This window comes from Podarcis filfolensis (assembly GCF_964270895.1).
Source record: "Podarcis filfolensis genome assembly, chromosome: 8".
NCBI lineage: Eukaryota > Metazoa > Chordata > Lepidosauria > Squamata > Lacertidae > Podarcis > Podarcis filfolensis.
The window spans coordinates 50705714-50714668 of NC_139611.1; the positions used below are offsets into that span (position 1 = coordinate 50705714).

An 8955-nucleotide genomic window follows, 5' to 3' on the forward strand; every position below is an offset into this window, starting at 1 on the left:
TACAAACATGCTTGTTTGGACTCACAATAACCAGGTTGCTAGGCCATGGTGTGCTGTGACCTGCCATTCACCAATCAGCATTAGGAATCCAAGTACAGGGAGTACAGGACTGGTGAGAAAACTCCCTGCAGTGAGAAAAATCCAGGTGTCAGAGGGATCAACAGATTTCATTTAAAGTGATCCTTCAAGGTCATTTTTGGTTGATTCCTGCTCCAGAGAAAAGTATTAGGAATGTCAAAGAAGGAAGGAAGGAAGGAAGGAAGGAAGGAAGGAAGGAAGGAAGGAAGGAAGGAAGGGGTTTTTAATGAGAGAAATTAAACAAGACCAACTATGTTTCCAAGAGAGTCTCTCCACATCCCTAATTCTTCTTAGGCAATTACAGGACATCAGGCCCCCTGGCTACTTAAGGGAAAACTGCTCAAGCTGAATTACATTCAATAATATGCTCAGGGCCCCTCAGTCTATAAATTCACAGCCCTCTTACCTAGGAGTAAGTCCTATTTAACTCAGTGGGACTTGTGTTTGAGCAAACAGGAATAGGACTGCACTATCAGTTACTGAGTGACTGTGATTACACTATCCATCATAGAATATGGTTTCCAACTGGATATACTCGATGTCAAGGGTCACCAATGTGATGTGCTTCCACTGCTTTAGACTTCAAATTCCATCTGCCCCAGCCAGCATGCCCAGGGATTGTGGGAATTGTGGTCCTCAACATCTTGAGGGCATTGTGCTGGCTATCCACGCTCTTTACATACAGTCCATAAGAACACACCCACCTTCACAACTTCCTCTCTTGAGAAATATTGGACTCAACTTCCTGTCTGCAGCTACTGCTGTCTGATATTCTGTAAGCGCTCTCCTTCCTTCCCTATTAATACTGTGCTTATTATTAGTGAAAAGTACATACCATATTTTTCGCCCTATAGGACGCACCGTCCCATAAGGCGCACCTAGTTTTTTGGGGGGGAAATAAAGGGAAAAAATGATTTCCCCCCCCAGGCGCGGGGCTGGGGCAGGGGAGGCCCGCCCGAGCTTCCCCCGACCCCAGCCCCCAAACAGGCAGCTCTCTACAAGCCGTGGGAGCCCAGCGCTGGCTCCCGCTGCTTGCAGAGAGGTCCACGAAGCCTGGACGCGCTAAGCTCAGCGCGCACAGGCTTCAGCATGCAGGCAACTCTCCACAAGCAGCGGGAGCGCTCCCGCTGCTTGCAGAGAGGTCCGCGAAGCCTGGACGCGCTGAGCTCAGCGCGCGCAGGCTTCAGCATGCAAGCAACTCTCCGCAAGCAGCGGGAGCGCTCCCGCTGCTTGCGGAGAGGTCGGCGAAGCCTGGACGCGCTAAGCTAAATACGGTAACCTAATGGCTCCCCCTTGCCATGCCTGCTGTTGCTAGATGGAATTTTTGAAATTTGTTGGGTCTGATGGCTTTGTTAAATAATATTTAGCAACTGATGCTGCATGTTAGCTACAACCTAGTGCTCGCCAGAGGTTATGCGCAAAAGGTGCTCCCTTATATTGAGTCTGTCCATCTAGTGCTTCTAGCAGGGGTCCCCTGTAGCCCTACCTAAAGATGCCAAGGATTAAGCCTGGGACCTTCTGCATGCAAGCAGTTCTTCTCCGACTCCCGTCAGTCCCAACCAGCATGGCCAATGGTCAGGGATGATGGGAGTTGTAGTTCAGCAGCATCTGGAGGGCATCAGGATGGAGACAGGTGCTACTATGTTGATCAAGTGTGATGAAATAGGGAGGGAAGGACATGTGTATACTTAGTATCAGCTTGTTCTTTCATGGCAGAAGTAGACTTTATGAGAGACACAGAGTTGGGTTTATTGCATATCTGTTTCCTGCTTCTTCATATACCACAACATGTAGCATGACAACACCACACTGCACATTCCTTGGCACACAATAGTTGATTGTGCGGCATGGGGGCGGGGAAACATACAGCATAATGAACCACATTAATGGTCGTGTCATAGGATACACGTTACCAAGAATCACTGAGAGACAATAAGCAGCAGGGGCTCTGTGCTTCTTGAAAAACTGAGGTCTGCCCAAGTTACAGGATTCACAGAGTGTCCAGCCTTATTCAGCTGTAGTGATCTCAGTCTGAAAAACCAGACAGAGAATCAGCAGCATTTCCTGAAAGCGCCCTCCTTTCTCTTGCCTTGTTTCAATACTGCTGGGGTTTGTTAAACCACAGTAGTGGGAAACTGTGGTTTCACTTCCAACTACAATCACACTGTGTTTCACAATCCTGGCTTCTACTTAGAGCTTAAACCACAGTTTCCCAGATCAGATATAAAATAGTGAAACAAGCCTGAGAAGCACTGTATAAAGTTGTAAGAGACAAAGGAGGGAACAAAGCAGGTAATGCATGCCCAAACCTCTTCTTCTGGTAAACTATGGTTTGTCAGACTGAGATCGTTCTGTATCTGAACTAGGCCACTATCTCAGACATCACCTAGTATACGTAACAGCAAGCAGCCACAGTAGCTCGATAGACCCTCCGTGTTCAGATGCAGTTTGAGTACTGGGCACTGTGGACAAACAGCAGGAGAGAAGTCTTCATGTCTCGCTCTTAAGTTTCCCAGAGGTAGCTGGTTGACCACCTTTGGTGAGAAAATGCCAGACTAGATGGACCTTTGATCTGATCAGACAGGCAGTTGTCATAATGTTCTAGATTGCCATGATTCCAGAAACATGAGCCCTAAAATATGCTCTCCTCCTCTTCCAATGTCTCCTCAGTCTCATTCATCTTCTCTTTCTGTTTCTCCTGCTCCAATTTTTTATTGTTCTTCTCCTTCTCATCTTCCTTCTGCCCCTCCTCCTCCTTTTTCTTTTCCTCTTTGTCCCCCTCCTTCTCTTTCTTCTCTTCCATTGCCACATTTTTTCCAGACAAAAAGTCCTCTCTTCTTACCATTATGGAATACTCAATCGATGACCATGCTACTGCAGCTGGAAGCCACTTCCCTGAGTCCCTTATGAGTGGCTGCAGTCTCATAGAATCAGCCCAGTCCATTTTAACATATGCTTAGCCTGGAATGCAAATCTGCTAGTCAACACATATCGGCCCAGCTCACAGAGTGAAATGTTGCCTGTCTCTGTCCAGCTGGGGAAAGGGAGATTGTGTAGACTTCAAACTGTGTAATAGAAAAATTCCCAATTTAACTGTTTTCAGTGACAAGACAGATTAATCTTTTTTAAAAAAATAAATAAATCTGGTATTACTAAAGCAGTCATTCTCCTTTGTCCATAACCTGCACACAGTTTAACTATGAATCTTTGTCTTTTTAAATATTGTATTAATAGATTTAGAAAGCCTAAAAAAAACTTTTTTAATTTCAATGATTTTTTCTGTATCGTATCCTTCTAAAAACTAATGTTTTTATATGGTAAGCACATACAAACCTTCTGGCATTTTTGTTATGATTATATATAATATATAAATATATATTAAAGAAAGCCAAATTAAAATGTTCCATCCATTTCTTTGTGTGTAATGAAATGAAATCAGCTTACACCTCTCTCTTTTTTAAAAGATATTTTGGCAAATGAAGAGAAGTCTTTCTTCTTCACTTCTATGGTGCTGAAAGGAATATGGTTGATGCAAATGATATAATAAAATTTTAAGGCTAAAAAATACACCTTCTGTCTATTCTGGATTCTATGGGCAAGATATTAGTGTGAAAGAAGGGGCAGAACATCTGATGTAAAACACATATCTCACCCTCATATTTCTAAACAGAAGTGAACCTCCAAAGGCATCAAGGACATGGTTGTGGCACCATATATGCACTACATATATGGTGTATGTGGTTTGCCACATTTGGTGCAATCTGGCCACATCAGTGTAAGAAAAATCTACAATTTGTTTACTTCAATTTACTTGGTCTACAGACCATAAACATCAGACACAGTGTGGGGTTATCAGTACAGCCACAGCAAAAGAAAAAGAAAAAAAGAGGGGGAGACAATAGACATTTCCACGAGAAATAGATAGAAATAGCAACCATTTTGACTTAGAACTCTTTCCTTTAAAAGCTGTCACCTGACTCTGATGATGACAGCAAGGAACGTGGCTATACATTTCCATGATTGCAGGGCTGGAATCCACCATTAAAGCCTAGGACACAGAATTCCCCAAGGATAGGGAAAGTACTCAGCAAATAAAAAGGGATTTAATAATTCTATAAAAATTGCAGTATAGGATAGCATGTAATCTGAAACACACACAACCCGATTGCCAGAATCCAACAGGTTTTGGGGGATTCTGAGCTAGAATCAGGGTTTCCCACGTTTGAAACAGATTCTAAAATGGCAGACATTCAAGTGGGAAATGCAGGCCTGCCAGGCTCAGGGGTTTTGTGGCTTGAACCATTAGCCTCTGAGGCTTGGGGCCAGCTTAGTGTGCACTGGGCTTGTTTGCAGTCAGGGCTCTTTCCAGGTGCGGAAGGGACCATTGGGGCGGTATGTACAGAAGCAACACCCATGATTGTTAGGCGGCATGTACTTGAAATATTAAAATCCAACCTTTAAATGAAATTAACTATATTAAAACCAGGAAACAGCACAATGGCAACATAGCTGTCAAAACATTACAATTTGTAAGGGAAAGGAAGAACCATTTTCTGCCCCCCTCCCAAGCTCTGCAAATACAGTGGTGCCTCGGGTTACAGACGCTTCAGGTTACAGACTCCGCTAACCCAGAAATTGTACCTCACGTTAAGAACTTTGCTTCAGGATGAGAACAGAAATCGCGCGCTGGCGGCGCGGCGGCAGCGGGAGGCCCCATTAGCTAAAGCGGTACCTCAGGTTAAGAACAGTTTCAGGTTAAGGACCTCCAGAACGAATTAAGTTCTTAACCCGAGGTACCACTGTAAAGGTTAAGGTTTTTATGTTCTGCTGTAGTAATTAGAAAAAAAAGTCCACTAAATGTTTCCAGAATGGAACCACCTGCTTTTATGCATCTGTAATAACTGTCGGAGGCAATCTGCCTCTAAATACCAGGTGCTGGGAACCACAGAATGGCGGTTTCAGGCCTTGGGCGGAATCCTTTAGTCTATCCTCTTAAATGGGGGGGCTGTGAAGTGGTGACCCACGCCCCCCTTGTGGTGGTGATCCCAGGGTTCCCCTTTAAAGGGGTCTTGAGGGGGGGCATTGGCCATACACTGAGAGGTTGTCATTGCTCTCCCCTCCAACGGCAGCAAAATGGGGGGCAGGCTCTCTGCTTGAACATATGTTCTCCAGAGCCAGCCCAATCCCCACACATTCTGGATAACCCTGATGTCTCCCAGATCCCCGGCTGGGGACTGGGAAGGATAAACACCCAATGCCTGAGCCAAGGTCTCTCTACATCTGAAATTTAATAAAGTTGTGGCCAATTTTAATCCCATAGCACATTGTCTTGAGTCATTATTCCGCTCGGGGGTCGCCTGGGGGTTGGGGGGACTCCGCCTGTCCACGCAATGGGCCTTCTCTGCAGTGGCTCCCCGTCTGCAGAATGCTCTCCCCAGGGAAGTTTGCCTGGCACCTTCATTATACACCTTTAGGTGCCAGGCAAAAACGTTCCTTTTTAACCAGGCCTTTGGTTGATCTGATTGACATCCTATACCCTTTTAAAATGTGGCTCTTTGGGGGGGCGGGTTATTGGGTTGTTGTTTTTATTTTGATTATGTATACTGTGGTTTTTATGTTGATCTTTCCTGTGAACTGCGCTCAGACCTCCGGGTATAGGGCAGTATATAAATTCAATTAATAATAATACAGGTGGCATTTATACAATACTGTTTATATAAGGTGGTCTTGAAAATAGGAATGGGAGGTATTGGATAGGGATGTAATTTTTGTCCCAGTCGTTGAGTCCCAGTCACGGGGATCTGACTCTCCCAGTGTCCTATCAATAGGAATCAATAGCAGAAACACCAATTTGAGCCTCGTCTGAATCTGCCAGACCCGAATTTCACCCCTAACTTCAAAGCTAATTGCACTCACAAAACTTCATTAAGCTGACACGTCCTTCTGTGTGGATCAAAACTCTGCTGCCTTTGTTATTTAGAGTCCGGCCCTTGAGCAAGTTAGTATTGATCTGAGGTCGGTCCAGGCTCCCAAATCAGCTGAAATTCATCAAATACACAGAAGCTCGAAGGAGTTTGACTTCTATTGATTGCAACACAAGCACCAAAGCCAAAGCATCCGGTTTGCTTTTCTGGCCCCTTTCCTCTGAATTTTTCTCAAGGGTTGCTAATCAGAAGCCATACGGGCAAGCTGAGCTGAAATCTGTGTTTCTTCTCTCGTCAGAGAAAAAGGAAATCAATAGAACTCAGGCTAATAAGACCATGCACAGGATGATGTTGTTTTTAATGAGCTCTCTCTTACACACACAAACACACACATCTTGTGAGACAAGACATCATCTCCCTAGCTGCTGCTTTCAGTATTGCTAGTATCCCATTTACAGTCAAAACGCCTGACTTGAGCACTTCAGCTTTCAATAAAGGAGGCCCACCAAGACCACAAATGTTAATTCTTGGGCATTAAACCAGCCTCCTAAGTGGTCTTATATGGGGGTGTTCAAAAAACAGTGCTAGCTTTATATACTGGGCAGTGGTGGGATACCTCTGGTCCAGGGTCCTAATTTGGTCCATGAGGCAATTTCCCTTAACACCAAACCCACCTGACTCACAAATGATGTTATATGTGATGACAGGCATCCTGCGAAAGAAGAATCAGGAGCTTCAAGTGCACTCATGAATGTTTATTTGCAAGGAATTGTTGCTAACAGCACCGACCAAGCATGCCCCCTCCTTTTTTGTATTCCACTCACCTAAGGCAGCTGCATCACTTTGTTTACTGGTAGGACTGGCCCTAAAATGCAGGTCTTTCAGAGGATTTTGATGAATGTGAAAGTTGGGGGTATTGCAATTATTATTGCTTTTGAACCTTCATGTTGAAATAAATGATTCATATTTTTTAGGATATACTGCTAATCTGTCATGGCTCAGCAAGGATCTGTCCCAGGTGGTTGAGTTTGGGGGACAGGAGGGGTAGGTAGCTTGCTGTTGATCCAAATCAGGCAGAGCCAGGTTTGTGGTTCAAGGGTCAAGTTCAAAGGCAGTAAAAGAGGGTCAAAAGGGACAGAGGTGTACAATCCAAACCAATCAGGGACAAGATCTCAGGTTGCAACTGAGGAGAGGGAGCCGGGCCTTGAGATAAGTTGCTCAGTTATTGTGTTTTGAGTGTCTTGGTAAGACAGAACACCATTAATCAAAAAGAGGCATTCGCCTATCCTTAATTAACACATACATCTAAGATGATGTGCCTCATTTACAGGCAAAGGTCTTCTAAGCCCTAAACTCATAGATGTTGAGAAAGCATATAGCTTCCCCCAAAGCACTTACACAGCTCAGGATGAAGAACCAGAATCCAGATGAGCTCAGGCACTAATGGTTGGGGTCATTAGCATAGCCAGTATTGATGTCCGAGCACCCTTATTCACTGAACTAAAATGGAATTTGCCTTACAGATATACACGTCGAACATTAACCAGCACTTGTTCTGCAGCATCAGAACAAAACCTTGTACATATCACTGAGAAAGGGACCGGCTCATACATTCACTACTGCATTGTGACAAACACATTGCTGTTCAGCGGTAATAGTGAAAGAGGGGAGCACAACTGTAAAAAGTCCTATTTCTTTCTGCTTTGTGTTCATGACTCAACAGAATATGAACTGGAAGCTGCTTTGCGGGGCACCACAAAGGATTCTCCCAAGCTTTTAAGAGGATGGGTCACCCATGCTGCACTCACAGGCACCAATGTGCCTGCTAGTAGTACCTCTTATGGTGCCAGGAAAAGTCTCAGTAAATATCCCCTCAAAAATCCACAGTGCAAGGACGACTGCCTGCTTCTACATGGAATATGCCCCCTGAAGCATGCCCACATTTCACTGGATGCCAGGACTGGTCACCAACCTTCCTTCTGTTCTGAACAGAGGAAGGGTGCAAACAGCTTCCTTCTGTGTGTGAGCATAGCAGTGGGTGATGTAGGTGCTTTTTCCCATTCATTGGGGGCAGGGAGAGTGGCTGGGGAGGGCATTTTATAATCCTTTCTCTTTCTGCTCCTTTAAATGTATCCTTACAAAAATCCTGTGAGGTAGGTTAGAGTGAGATGGTGACTGGGCCCAGGGTTACCCAGTAAGCTTCATCAGAAGTAGCACTTAAGGCATGCCTATAGGTTCATAATAGTTTAATTATTTAAAAACAAGTGGGACTTGCAACAAAATGTCGCCATGCAGAGTATTCCTGTTCAGGGTTCCAGTAAACCAGTAACCCTTTTCTAGGATACTCCATTCCAACTGCCCTCCATTCCCACACCACAGCAGTCAATGAGCCCAGCCCTAACCCTTTGGGCTTCCCCCAAATAATTTTTGTATTTCTGCAAACTATGCTGCATTCCCATTTCTCCTTGTGTGGATGGCTTATGCTACAAAAAGGATTCACTCAGAGAATGAGTTCACTATTAGTACATAGGATAAAATAAAGATACATTTCCTACTTTCTACCGATGGTTCCAGAAAGGAGTTGGTTACCATCTAAATACCTTTTCAATAACATTGTGTATCCTTTTGATATCGCACACAAAAACACCTCCCTGATGCTGTTGATTAAGTGGGCAAAGGCTTTAGCGCCCTCTAGTGGATCTCATAAAGGATGGACGCTCAAGGTCTTCAACAATAATCTCAACTGCTGCCTATTATTATAGCAGTAGTTTTCAACTGTGACCCATCAGACATTTCTAAAGAGAAGATTGGTAACTAGGGGTGGGCATGGAGGCACATGCTTGTCATCCCTGACTGATCCACCTGTGCAATTTGTGGCCAGTGGGGTGTACTTGGTGTGTTCTGGGCCAGCAGCCTAAATGGATTTAGTCTGCATCCTAGGACAGGTTATTAG

The 8955-nt window shown here is 44.6% G+C and overlaps 1 protein-coding gene across 1 annotated transcript in view; it reads left to right on the forward strand.

The window, feature by feature from the left end:
* SMPD3 (sphingomyelin phosphodiesterase 3) overlaps positions 1–8955 on the forward strand; it is a 590910-nt gene that overhangs the window by 131008 nt on the left and 450947 nt on the right. The window lies entirely within an intron of this gene.